This window comes from Balaenoptera physalus (genome assembly GCF_965194825.1).
Source record: "Balaenoptera physalus genome assembly, chromosome: 2".
Taxonomy (NCBI): domain Eukaryota; kingdom Metazoa; phylum Chordata; class Mammalia; order Artiodactyla; family Balaenopteridae; genus Balaenoptera; species Balaenoptera physalus.
In genome coordinates, this window is record NC_138883.1 from 117,852,043 (window position 1) to 117,865,466 (window position 13,424).

Below are 13,424 nucleotides of genomic sequence, written 5' to 3' on the forward strand. Positions count from 1 at the left end.
ATGGGTTCTGAGCCAAGAGGTCAATGTCCAGCTCACACCCTGCAGCCCACCCTGGAGGCTGTGGGATGACCCCTCCTGTATCTAGGATCTTGGGTTGAGTTGGCGTAGGAGAAATTGGCCAAAATAGGGAGTTTTAATATGTATTCTATTTTCTGGCCATTTTGATTGTCCACTCCGCCCCCTGGACTACTTCGAGGCCCTGCACTAGCCCCACCTCCTCCCTTCCACTGCTGAGAAGGCCCTCCCACCACTCACCTCACTCTGTCAGGACAAGTGGCCTGGGTAGGAGGCAGGCCTGGCCAGGTTAGGCCCTTTATACATAGAGGGGGTCCATTTCGAACAGGGAAACTGAGGCCAGGGATGGGAAGGGAACTTGCCAGCACCCCTGAAGTGTGGCAGTGGAAGGCTGGAGCTGGGGCCTGGCCCCCCTCGACCCAAGCCCAAATTCTTTCTCGGGGTCAGGGATGGGTGGCAATCGCCAATGGCTGTGCAAATCTCCCAAAGCCAGCACAGAAGTAGCTGTTTGAGGAATGGATGGTCCAGAGGGGCCTCGGGCCCAGCAGAATAGCTGTAAGACTGTGCAGGCCAAAGCGCTGCCCCCACACCACCCCACCAATGCCTTGTACCCCCGGAGCAGCAGCAGGACTGCTCTGCAAACCTCAGCCAGCAGCCCCAGGCCCAAGCCTGCCTCGCCGCTCCCACCATCAGCCACAGAGGCAGTGGGCCAGGCTATGGCACATCAGGGGCTGACTCTCTCCTCTTAAGGACAACGCACGCACTCTTGCTCCTGACCACGTGCCGAGCAAACTGAAAGATGTCATGTTGTCCCATCCCAGCGCAGTCCTTGTCTCAGCTCCCCTCCCCTTGTCGGGGAGGGCCTGCTCTGAGGGTGAAGTCCGGGAGGCCTGCAGGGGTCTGGGCAGCTGCCTGGAGAAGGCAGGCTGGAGCAGCTGTGAGAGAGGGAAGGAGGGTTGGCAGGGGGAGGTAGTCACAGGGGGCATCCCAGGCAGGGAGAAGTGCCTGAGGATAGATGAGGAGGTGGGGACACCCCAGCGTGTATGGAGCCCCGGTTGGGCCTTCACTCTAGGGGAGTGAGCAGGAGAGACCCCCCCCCCCCCCCGGCCCAAGGCAGTGCAGTGGGAAGGCAGCCTACCTGTGCAGGGCCTTGAGTGATGGGCCAAGAACTCAGGCTTCATAACTTCGGGAAGGAGATGATCACCCTGGGGCCTTCCGGAGCTGGTGGGGACAGGGCTGTGTGCTCCCAGTTCCCCACACACTTGCTCCCTGCTTCTCTCTCCGAGGCTGACAGCCTGGCTCCCTTCCTGGGCCTGGCTCCAGCTCCTTTATACGGGGTACATGAATTCAAGTGGGTACTGCCTGGAAAGGGGGCTCAGAGGTAGGCCGGGGCAGGGCGAGGTGGAGAGGCAGGTTCCAGGGCAGGGGTCTGGACTCAGAGTTAATCTCTGCACTTGCTGATCTTCTGTAAGTAAATCAGGTCCCCTCCTGCAGGCCCCAGGCCTCTGCACTGACACCCAGCAGGATGCACACTCCTCCTAGGCTGCACTAGCCTGGCTCTGGAGTGGAGGAACGGGTGCCCACAGCTGGTCCACGCTGCAGCTGCTCCGGAGCGTAGGCTCCCCTCCAGCGGCAGGTCCACGTGGTCCCCATCATGATTTCTCCGTGGTTCTCTGCCTCCAGCTCTCTCTCCATTTTCCTCTCTCTCTCTTTTTATTTTATTTTATTTATTTATTTTTGGCTGCATTGGGTCTTCATTGTTGTGCACGGGCTTTCTCTAGTTGCGGCGAGCGGGGGCTACTCTTCGTTGCGGTGCGTGGGCTTCTCATTGCGGTGGCTTCTCTTTTGCAGAGCATGGACTCTAGGCACGTGGGCTTCAGTAGTTGTGGCGCAGGGGCTCAGTAGTTGTGGCTCGCGGGCTTAGTTGCTCCGTGGCCTGTGGGATCCTCCAGGACCAGGGCTCGAACCTGTGTCCCCTGCACTGGCAGGCGGATTCTTAACCACTGTGCCACCAGGGAAGTCTCTCTCTCCCTCTCTCCCTCTCTCTCTCCCTCTCTCTCTCTCTCTCTCTCTATCTGCTTTCTTCTTTCTTCTTATCTCCCTCCTGGACCCTTGAAGTTCCTATTAACTTCCTGTCAATCTCTCCCCCTTTTTTCATTTCTTTTTTTACTCTCTCCCTCAACTCCAACTGTTCACACCCAGTTAGCTCCACAGCCTCTGCACTTTTCTCGGAAACAGCTCTCCTAGCCCGACCCCTTCGGTCCATCCTCAAGGTTGCCACCCTAGTTCAGATGCCCATGGCCCTAGTCTTAAACTACTACAGAAATCTCCAAGTGGCTCCTCTTTCACCCTTGATACCACTGCCAAAATATTTTCTCTGAATTCCATTTCCATCCTGTCTTCTTACCAGAGCAGTTCCCTGGTGCTGCAAGTGTAAACCATTCCATTTGTTACTCAGCCCTTCTGTCCTCTGTCTGAGTCCCCCCAGCAAGACTAAGAGCAAAGAAGAGCAGGGGCACATGGCCTGTCAGAGGTAGGGAGCTGTGTACCGATGAAAGGTCTTGGGGCCTGGACTGAGCTAAGGGAGAGGGGCTTTACCCCAGTCTGTGGGAGGAGGCATAGCTGGGACCAGAGGCAGAACTGAAGCTGGGAAGAGCCCGGAAATAATCCAGAAGATGTGCTAAGGCAGAGTGGCTTAGTGGAGGTGCAAAGGTACTGTGGTCACAACCAGGAGAATCACGCAGAACAAAAGAATTTCTGCATCTACAGCTGTCCTCCAGGGTGGGCAATGAGAACTGGGAAGGCCTCCCATCCGCCAGGCACTTTGCTGGGTTTGTCTGTGAGGGTGTGGGAGTGGAAGTCCAGAAGACGCAATTGGGGGTGGGAGTGGTTAGACCCTGGAAGAGAAGAGGGGAGCCAAAGAGGCTGGGGCTGGAGTGGGGAGGGCCCAAGAGAGAAGTCCCTGGTGGGGGCAATCAAGTAGGGGTTCTGGAGACAGGTCCTGATGTTTCTGAAGTGTGTGATATAGACTCCCCTTTATCTGCCCTATAAACTCTTTAGTAAACTATCCATCTCTCACTAATGCTCAGGTATGAGTGCATTCCTTGGGGGAGTCTGGAGAGGGTTGGGTTTTTGTCTGGGCCATCTTGATGGGGACAGAGATAGGCACTGAGAGTGCAAAGCCAGGAGGAGAAGGGGGCCTGAGATGGCAAGCCCTGGGAATTCCCAGGAACCTTGCAAATTGGACTCCTTTTGTGATTGAGAGACATGAGAACAAAGTAGTGTATAGTTTGCCAATCCTGGCAGAAACGACCGGCTTCGCCCTGGAGGAGGGTACAGGTGTGTATATATGTGTGTGCAGGGAGTAAGTGTGCATGTGAGCTGAGAAAACTGCACCGTGACCCTGGGCCTATAGAGGTGTAACATGACCTCAAGAACATGTAGGCTCTGCCCACCCCACCCCCCCAACCTCCCAGGTACCTGGAGAAAAGGCTGCTGGACCATCAGTGCCAGCACAGCTTTGGCTGCTGACAGGCACTCTGTCAGACCTCCCACAGCACTGCAAGGGCACAGATGCTCAGCTGAAGATCATGGGATGCCTTGGCAGGCCCACAGGCTCTTTCCTCTCCTCAAGGCAATAGTACCACGATCAACCCGTATATTAGATTTCATGTGCACCTCTGAGGTTCCTGGTTTTATCATAGGCAGAAGGCCCTGGAAAAGGAAAAAAGACAGTCCATGAGAGTAGAAAGAGGGTAGCATTTAAATCATTAGTAGAAGGATGCTACTGCATTTTACACTCCTACCTGGGAAAGAGGACATATAAGTTATTGATGCCTTAACTCAGATCTCACTTGAGAGATACTCTGCTGGTCTGGGAGAGGCAGCTGGACTCTGCATCCCTGATCCAAGAACCTACGTGGTCCCTGAGGCAGCACAATATGATGTGCCAATGAGGAGAGTCAGAATATTGAATCGAATCTTCCTGCTGTTATCTACAGGTTTCCATAACTTTAATGGGGCTTTGTAATGTAAGATTTTCATAGTCCATAAGGCCTGGCCTGGCTTTGCAGAGTTGTACTAGACATGCTGAACCCTTTGGCCAAAGAAACACAAGAATATTCTCATTAGACAATGATCATCTATGGCCATGGTGGTGTCAGCAGCCTAGGCTTGAGTTGGCATCCCTCAGCTTCAGAACATGCCCTAGGCCCTGTTGGAGTGTACCTCAGGCTGCGGACAGCTCTAGACTAAGTCAGCCCTGGCAATACCCCTATGCTTCTCACACGTGTGTCAGGCCCGAGAAGAGGCAGAAGGCTGGATCAGATGACCCTAGGAGACCCCTTCCTTATATTCCTTGATTCTATCACCAAACAGATTTCTGCTGACGTTGACCATCAGGCATGAAAACTTAAACTGAAGTCGTACTGAGAAACAGTGATCTACATTTGCTGACTACTCATTGTGTTTTGGACTTTGTGCTGGACACTGGGATACAACAGGTAACAAAATTGTCATGGTCATTGCGTTGAGTGGAACCATATGAAGTTTCCCATTTTGTAAGTCAGAATGGTCAAATACTGGACATTTCATGTGTCTCAGTTTAATACTCAGGACACTCAAAGGTAGGTGGGGGAGACAGATAAAGAGGCAACTGCTACACAGAGTGACAAGCTTTGATGGGAATAAGCACAGGGGGCTATGAAAACCCCAAGGAGAGAAGTGAGCCTGAGCTGGGGCATCAAGAAGCCTTCCCAGAGGAAGCAGCATTAGTAAGAGCTGAAGGGTGGGTAGGGACAGCCAGACAAAGATGGGGGTGGGAGAGGAGACAAGGGAAAGTTGTAGGGAATAAAATAGCCTACACAGAAAGGCTCAGAGATGCAAGAGAACATGGCATATTTGAGGCCCTGATGTGGCCAATGCACTGAATTCAAGAAGGGGTCTGGTTTGAGATGAAGCTTGAGAGGTAAGCAAGGCGGGATAATAAAGGGCCTCTTAAGCCATGTTAAGGATGTTGGATTGGACTTTATGTTGCAGGTAATAGGGAGCCATCAAAAGTTCTTAAAAAGAGAGCGATGTGCTAAGATTAGTGCTTTGGAAAGATACTTCTAGTTTTCAGAGTGGAGGCAATAGATAAAAGAGGAAGAACAGTTTGGAGGTGGGGGAACAGAGGTGGGCTTTCAGGGTGAGAGAAGGTGGTTGGTTGGATGTGGGCAATGATGGTTGATATGGAGAGAAAGAGCAAGAATTATTGAGTGGGGGGAAGCCTGCATGTATTTTAACATTTGATGACTGGAGGAATAAGCCAACCCAGAGCAGAGGCCATGCCTCCTCTTCCAACAGAGCTCCTTGGTAGAGCCAGCAACATTTCTCCATGCACTTTAGTCTGTTGTCAGAGAAGACGACATCTAAAAAAAATGGGTTGCATTGAGCTGGAGCTGGCAAGGAAGCCCATGCCATTAATAGGATGGGCCTGGGGTTAACATAATTTAGCACTGTTTAACATTGTTTTCTTTGGCCTTGGCCTGTGACCTCATGCCTTGCTTGTTTTCATCTGAGCCTCCTTCTTGCCTATCAGTCTCTGCAGCTGGGGTTCCTTCTCTTTCCCATGAATAAGCCCAACCACATCTTATGCTTCTGCTGACTCAGTCTGGGTCCCTGATCACCTGATCTAGTTCATCCTATGAGGAAGTCCTGGGCTTCCCCATGGTCCCTCTCATGTCACACCCCTACCCCTAACTCAGCCACGACCTCAATGGTTTTAAGCACCCATTGGCTCTGAAAGTCTTCTGTTCAAGGAGAGCTGACGCCTGGTGGAGCTAAGAGGGGCTGAGTCATAATTAGTGGCTTCTTTACTCTGGGAGTGAGTTGAGCTGTCCACCTCAGAAAAACCCATCCCAGACCCGAGCTCCTAGATAAACTCTAAGGGGCCCAAACCTGGTTCTGTGCTCCCAAGGGAATGGGCCTTAACTCCTGGCTCTTCTCAAGCACATACCCCAGGAGCCACAAGTTCCTTCTTCCATTCTTGGTCCAAGTCAGAGTAAACATTTCCCTAAAAATGCTCTATCCCTCAACAGTGAGTGGGAGAGGCATGTGAGTGAAGGGGGAAATTCTTTAGGTCTGGGGGTTGGGGGGAGACAAGGACCACGCCTCTTACAGCCAGCCATCTTCCCCACAGTTCCAGCACTCTGCCTCCGAGGATTAATTAAAGATGAGCACAGGCCTGGGGAGCACATGGCTTGTCAGTTTTGTTTCCAGATGAAGCCCTGAAAAGAAGGTGAGGGGGAAACTGCGGGTAGAGGGAGAGGTTCTGGGAGGAGGTGGGTGCCAGTGAGCACGCAGTGTTCCCTGGTCATCTCCTCATGAGTGGTGATTGCCAGTGAGAATGCCTTTGGCTCACTGGTGATTGCCAGTAAGAGAAAGCTCTGGCCCAACTGGCTCAAGCAATAAGGAGTTCTAGTATCTCCCAGAACAAGAGACCCAAAGGTGGGGTGGTGGGCTCCAGGGTCTCCAGGACCAGTTCTGGCTCTGCTTTCCTACTATTGGCTTCACTCTATTACTCTGAGAGGGATCAGCTCTTCCTATGTGTTCCCTTTAATTTTTAAAAAAATCAGTGAGGGCTCATTATCCATACCTCTCAGCAGTCTTTCTCTCACATCTCATTGGCCAGAATTGTTCAAATATACATTCCTAAAACAACCATTGGCAAGGGAAATGGGACCACTATGACTGCCTTGGTGAAACCCAGCACCTTCTAGAGAAGGAGTTTGCCTCTGAACACAGCCTAAGTTCTGTTAGTGGGAGAAATGATTGGTAGGTGGGATGGATGTTGGGTAAGTAACCAGCAATGCCTGCTACAGGTAGTAAGGCTGAAACTAGTTTTGACTCTTTCTCTGCATCACTTGGAAAGAAAAGGCACTTTTTTTAAATGAAAAGAAAGAAATGAATGAGAGTCATGGCAGGTCAGAGGCTGAGCTGGACATTTGGACTGAGTTCTTCCCATCTGTACTTTCTGCTTGTCACAGCACTTTTCTGCCCACTGTCTCATTCAATAATCATAATGACCCTGTGAGCAAGGCAGGGAAGTGATTATTATCTCTATTTGACAGGTGAGGAAGAGGAGACTCCATGAGCTAAAGTGACTTTCCAAGATTCCTTCCAGGCACCCATTTCATTCACACCACCTAGATATACTAGCATGAAGTTGTGGCTTATTTTTAGATCATTTAGGAAAAAGATTCATTCTCACTGATTGTACAGTCCCAGGGGTCAGCCTGTGGAGTCAAGCACCGAGATTCTCAGGACACTTCTCAGGATATCCACACCATGTTTTGCTCTTACACCTCATGGTAGGAGACGCAAAGGTGTCCTTCTTGGCCCCTGATCACAGGCCTTTTCTATTTGTATGGAAACAAGGGGCTTCCCAAACCAACCTTGCCCTCCAAGGAGTGGCACTGTCCTTGGTACTGGCCTCTGCTTCCCCAAACCTGTTGTGCTTGATGACTTCTCTTTTCAGCTTCAAGGCTGAATTTTTACACCAAGATCTAGAGGACTTATGGGAATTACAGTCCACCCTAGCATCATCCTTGCTACTCCACTGAGGAATTCCTCTATGGCAGGCAAGGTAGGGATAAATAGAAAATGATTTGTGAGTTACAGACACATGCTTTCACATGGCTCTGTTTATAGCACTAAACAATCTATATCCTTTAGTTCAAGGGTCAGCAAACTGTGACTCACAGCCAAATCTGGGGCCTGCCACCTGTTTTTATAAATAAAGTTTTATTGGAACATAGCTATGTTCATTTGTTTACTTATTATCTATGGCTGCTTTTGCTCTACAACAGCAGAGCTGAGTAGTTGCAACAGATTTTAGGACCCACAAAACCTAAATATTTACTAACTGGACCTTTACAGGAAATAAGTTGCCAACCCCTGCTCTAGTTTATTCCCTTGGGGCAGAAGATTTTTGTTCTGAGCACAATCTTGTATAATTGATAATTCCATTTATCCCTTTTTCTCCCTCTAACTCAGGATGGGGTCTTTCCCTAGCTCCCTCCATTCCTGGATAAACAGGCTTCCCTACCTGTATGACCTAGTCCTAGGTCTATCTCATCTCTTTAAATTCAAACTACTGTCCTCGAATACTAACTCAGTGGTGTTCTCTGGCCTCTTCCCACAGGTGTTTCCCAAACTTATCCATTTTAGGCACACAGCCTTCTGCTTATTTTCCCTGAGCCAAGCCTCTAGTCTAGACAATGCCAGCAGTTAACCCAGTATTCACTCCTAGGAAACTTATACCTCTTTTTAACCTTTCTCAGTGTGTTAGGACTTTTCAAGTTGCAAATAACAGAAGCCGATCCAAATTGCCAAATTTTTAAAAATTTCTCTGAAAAGTCCAGAAATACAACTTACTGCTTCCAGCAGTCAGGTGATGACACCAGAACTTAGCTGCATGTCATCTCTTGGCTCTGCATTCCTCAAAATTGGCTTCATTCAATCTGGTCTTTACCACATGGTGGGCAGAGGGCTGCAAATAGCTTCAGTTTCTCATACCCTCTCAACATCCTTAGCAGAAGAGACATCCCCTTCATGCTAACAAAAGAGCCTAGAACTGAGTTCCAGTGGCTTGGGTGGGATCACATGATCATCTCTGAGCCAATCACTGACCAGGGGAGTGGAATATTGTGACTGGCCAGGTGTGGGCTATGTGGTGGGGTGGATGCCGGGTAGGTAACCCCAGTGGATAGGTAGATAGATAGATAGATAGATAGATAGATAGATAGATAGATAGGTAGATAGATAGATAGATAGACTTAGGTAGATAAGCAAGGACTATAGGTAAACATCTCACCCCACCTGCTGGGTTCATATTATTTCTCCCACATGGATTTTCATTTTCTCTTTCTCTGCTGTCTTTTCAAGAGGCTATAACAATGTTTGAGTCTCTCCCAGCTTATGTGATAAAGTCTGTGCTTCTCAGGCTTTAGGCTACAACATGGCCTCCCTCTTGCCTGCCCCTCTGCCTTCTCTTTTATTTTATAAGCTCTAGCAATGTTGAGCTTTCACCAGAAATTCCCCAAATGTCCCAGGTCTTCACTGTGTCTTTGCAAGTTCTGTTCCCTCTGCCTTTCCCACTTTGTCTTCATGGCACACTTCTTATTCACTGCCCAGATCAAGAATCCTCTTCTCTGGGGAGTCCTCTCCCCACCTCCAGGACAGAAGAAAGCATCACCTCATCTGTGCTAGTACTGTTCCTGTACCAATGTCCCACTGTCCTTCTGATCCTGCACCTACCCCACAAAGTTTATCTCTCTTTGTTTATCTTTGTCTTCTCCTTTAGACCATGGGCTCCTTGAGGGCAGGGACAGTTTCAGGAAATGTTTGTTGAATGAAAACATCTTCCCAGTGAGTTGGCCTTTGTATGGCTTCTCCAACTCCAGCCTTATGGCAATTCCAGTCCCTCTAAAAAATAGGATTAATGAGAGACCACAGGCTTAAAGTGGAATGAAGCCAATTAGATACATTACTGATTAATTCAGTAGACACTTAGTGGACCCTTTATGTGCCACGCCCTATGCTAAGCAATGGAACCATGGAGTTGATTCCGGTACGTTCCCAACCTCAAGAAACTCAATGTATGATAGAGAAATGAAAATGTTTAGACTGCTTGTCTTTTCATCACTCTGACTCCAATACCTAGCCTCGTACTTGGCACATAGTCGATGTTTAATAAACAGTTGCTGAACAAATAAATGAATAAATGAGTAGGAGATGAAAGGAATGCTATGGAAGGTATAGATAAGGCTCTCTGAGAGTATGGGATAAGAAACCAGAGGCAGGGAGGTATCATTTTAATCATCTCTTGTTTACTGAGGACGCCAGGCACCGTGCCAGTTGCTGGGAAATCAGGGAGAAAGGGCATTCATCCCCTATTCTCTAAGATCCCACAGCCCAGGGGATGAGGCCAGATGAGAAAATCAATGCTTACAGGATGGTGTGAGAATTACGGAGCAGAGATATGTTGAGAGTTCTGATAAGAGAATATGGTGGGGGAGTGCAAGGAGGGGAAGCCAATGAGCTCATTGATCGAGCAACCAGTGTCCTTCATAATGAGATTTCTATGTTCTCAGCCCTTTCCTGCATTTCCTGTGGGAGCCTCAAGAATATACTAATCCATTTGCTCAAGGAGATTATAATCAGTATGGGGAGGGACAAAAGCCACTCATAGGGCACTAAATAAAGACTCAAAATATTGGGAAGTGCCTAGTTACGTGCACACTTCAAGACAAAGAAGGTCACAGAAGACAGAACTCAGGTTCACAGTGGGCCCAGGTGGTTGGGAAGGGCTTCCTGGAGGAGGAACATTCTGGAAGGGAAGCTCTGAGGGTCTCCAATTCCAGGCTGGGGACCTTTTATAGAGTTATAGTTTACTCTGTAGGCAGCAAAGAGCCACTAAAGCATATTGAGCTGGGGAGTGGCATGATTAGATAGAGATTTTAGAAAAATTACTCTGGGACATAATATAGAGAATGGGGAAGGGAGCTGGCCATGCAAGGTAAGAGAGCGGGGCCGGCTCTGCCATGGCACCAGTGATAGGTCATGAAGGCCTCAACCACGTCCTTCAGGTGAGAGACCCTGGCTCCCAGCAGTTGGATGGCCAACGCAAACAGTTCCCTTCCCTTGGCAGAAAGTGAAGGTTTCTTGGGAGTTCCAATTCACTTGTTCATTCAACAAATAGTTATTGTTCTAGGCACAGATCTAGGCCCTAGGGATAGAACTGTGAACAAAACAACAAAATCCCCTGCCTTTGTAAAGCTTCCATCCTATAGTCATCTCTATTGCTGTAGATTGCTCCCAGGGAGAGAAGAAAGCTGGCCCAGAGCTGCCTTTCAGGGCGGTCCATCGGGGAGGTTCTCTCGCAAACAGTCTGCTTCCTCCCCACAACTCTCTCCCACAGCTAATAAGCCATGTGCTTCTTCCATTTTATCCCATTTAATCCTGATCCCCAGCAGAGCCTAATGAGGTGGAGGGTGGTGCCCATTATGCAATGATAATGTGTGGGCAAGGACTCCCTGGGATGCCACTGGCAATGGCTACCCTTAGAGGATACTGAGGCAGGAGGCAGCTGTGGGAAGAAGCTGCCGTTCATCTGGCAGGGAGTTTGTGGGGAGGCCCCATCCCTGGCAGGGGGAGGCTTCCTCAATGCCTGAGTTGGTCCATGGATACCTGGGGAGTGTCGCACATCTCACCAAAAGCAACACTGATAGCCACAGAATGTTAATCAGACTCAGACATCAGGATCTAAGACGATAACTGTGATGCTGAAAACACACAAAATAACCAGGCAACCTTTGTAGTTAACTTCTGCTCCCTTCCAGCAGTCATTTGGAGCCAATGATTTCTTAATTCAGTGCTCATTTGGTGACTTTAATTTCCAATTAATTTTGTCGGTTTTCCTCCGAGGTGCTCACGGTGTGATAGAAATTCCTGAATGGGTAAGAACCCACCACAGGGACCCAGGGGTCGGGGGAAGGGCTGAGACCAAGCTATCACTAGAAGGGCTGGACCCTGCCTGAGGGCCGGGAGGCAGAGCCTCCTGAGCTCAGGGGTCCTTGGGAGAGCCCTCTGCTAGGAGGGGGCTGGTGGGAGCTGATAAAGTAGTGCAGGGGTTGGGGGTACCCTTGAATTTCTCTAACTCTTGATGAGAGTTTTGATTTCCTGCTGGGGATAGAGTAGGAGAGGAAGCTCAGCCCTGCTGGAGGTACTTGAAGGGAAGGGTCAGGACCAAAGACAGCATCCTCCCTTCTGCTGAGCAAAGGAGGATTTGAGAGGTCCTAGTGCTCTAAGCTAGTACCACCGGTGCCCTGCCCAGATCCTTTTCTGCTGGGCCTACACACCCATTGCTCAGCTGCTGCAGATGTCAGCTACTAATGGCTCACAGCCTCCTTCTTCTCTAGAATTGCCTTTGGCAAATAGAATTCACCTCTCCTGGACGTTCTGCTCTCCCTGCACTCAGAGCATCCTGTAGGCAAGAACTGAATGGTATAGGCAAAAAGCTGCACCCCTTCTCTTTATCCCCTGCCCCTTGCCGCAGGGTGAGACTGCTTCTGTGAAGCAGGTGCTGTTCCACAGTGGTGCAGCCAGACCCCAGCTGAGACCACATCCTTCTTTAAATCTTCCCCATGTTCTTCTGTCTTCCTTCTCTCCCTCCCTCCCTTTCTCTTGCAAGGACCCCTCGATAAATCCCATGCACCTGAATCTCTGTCTTGGGCTGTTTCAAGGGAACATAAATGACAATGGTACTTTACTGCATTAAACTCTTGTGTAGGTCTCACAGTGTGCCAGGCACAGTGCTAAGTCCTTTACAAAAAGAAATTCATTTCATCCTCATAGCAACCCTATGAGGTAGGTATTGTTAGCATCCCTATTTTGAGATAAGAAAACTGAGACACAGAGAGGTTGAGAGACTCGCCAAGTCAACCTAAGTATTAAGTTCAAAACAGGAACATGAAGTCAGTCAATCTGGTTCCAGACTCTGTGCCCTTAGCCATTATGCTGCCCAAGATGTAATCAGTAACCCCAGCAACTGTTCTAAAAGCATGGGTGATGTAATTCAAGAGCCTGAACCATCCAGAGGCATGAGGAGTAACTTTCCCAAGGTCCTTTGTCAGGAGGATGGAGGAAAAGGAAGATCTGAAACCCTGGAATACTGGCCCCATGATGTCAGGACTCTCTTTTAGTCAAATCCTCCCCCACCCCTCTGGCGATGGTACTGAAGATTGATAACATGACTCAGTGGAGCAAGTGCTAGTGTGAAAGTCAGACAACCCAGATTCCAGTGCTAACTGTGTCCCTGACTCCTCTGTGACTTGGGGCCAGTAATTTTCCACCACTTGGATCCATTTCTTATCTCTATGTGAATGGGAGTTAGTTACAAAGTATTGAAGAGCCTCAGATCTAACTTTTCGGCTTTAGGAAATAGCAACCTGGAGCATCCCTGGGGAGCCCCCATCAGAGGGTGAGACCAGATGTCCATGGAAGGCAGAGAAGATACATTCCGTGACTTGCAGGCATCAATGGCCCCGTCTCCAAGGGATTGAGGGGAGGGGTCCAGAGGGTCACAAAAGAACCTGGGTCATAGTGGCCACTCAAGCCAATTTAGGGAACTCAAGCATTTATCAGGTGCCAACGTTATGCCAGGGACTTTGCACATGTAATTCTTGTCTCCCCAACCCAGGGGCACAATGGAGGCACCTTCACAGCAATTGCCCTACTTGCCATCCAAGGACCAGCCCCATGTAGAGATCCCCTCCCAACACACACACAGTGGTATTTGGAATCTCCATGGGGTATCTGCATTGTACTTGAGAATGAGTATTTTCTCCTATCAGTTGGGGGTGTGCCAT

General features: G+C 49.4%; 1 long non-coding RNA gene across 1 annotated transcript in view; it reads right to left on the reverse strand.

The window, feature by feature from the left end:
- The window catches only part of LOC309651607, a 109,054-nt gene that overhangs the window by 15,546 nt on the left and 80,084 nt on the right, over window positions 1-13,424 (reverse strand). The window contains exon 6 of the long non-coding RNA XR_014258250.1: window positions 3,496-3,729. This is a non-coding gene — a long non-coding RNA (uncharacterized lncRNA). The remainder of the gene's footprint in view (window positions 1-3,495; window positions 3,730-13,424) is intronic.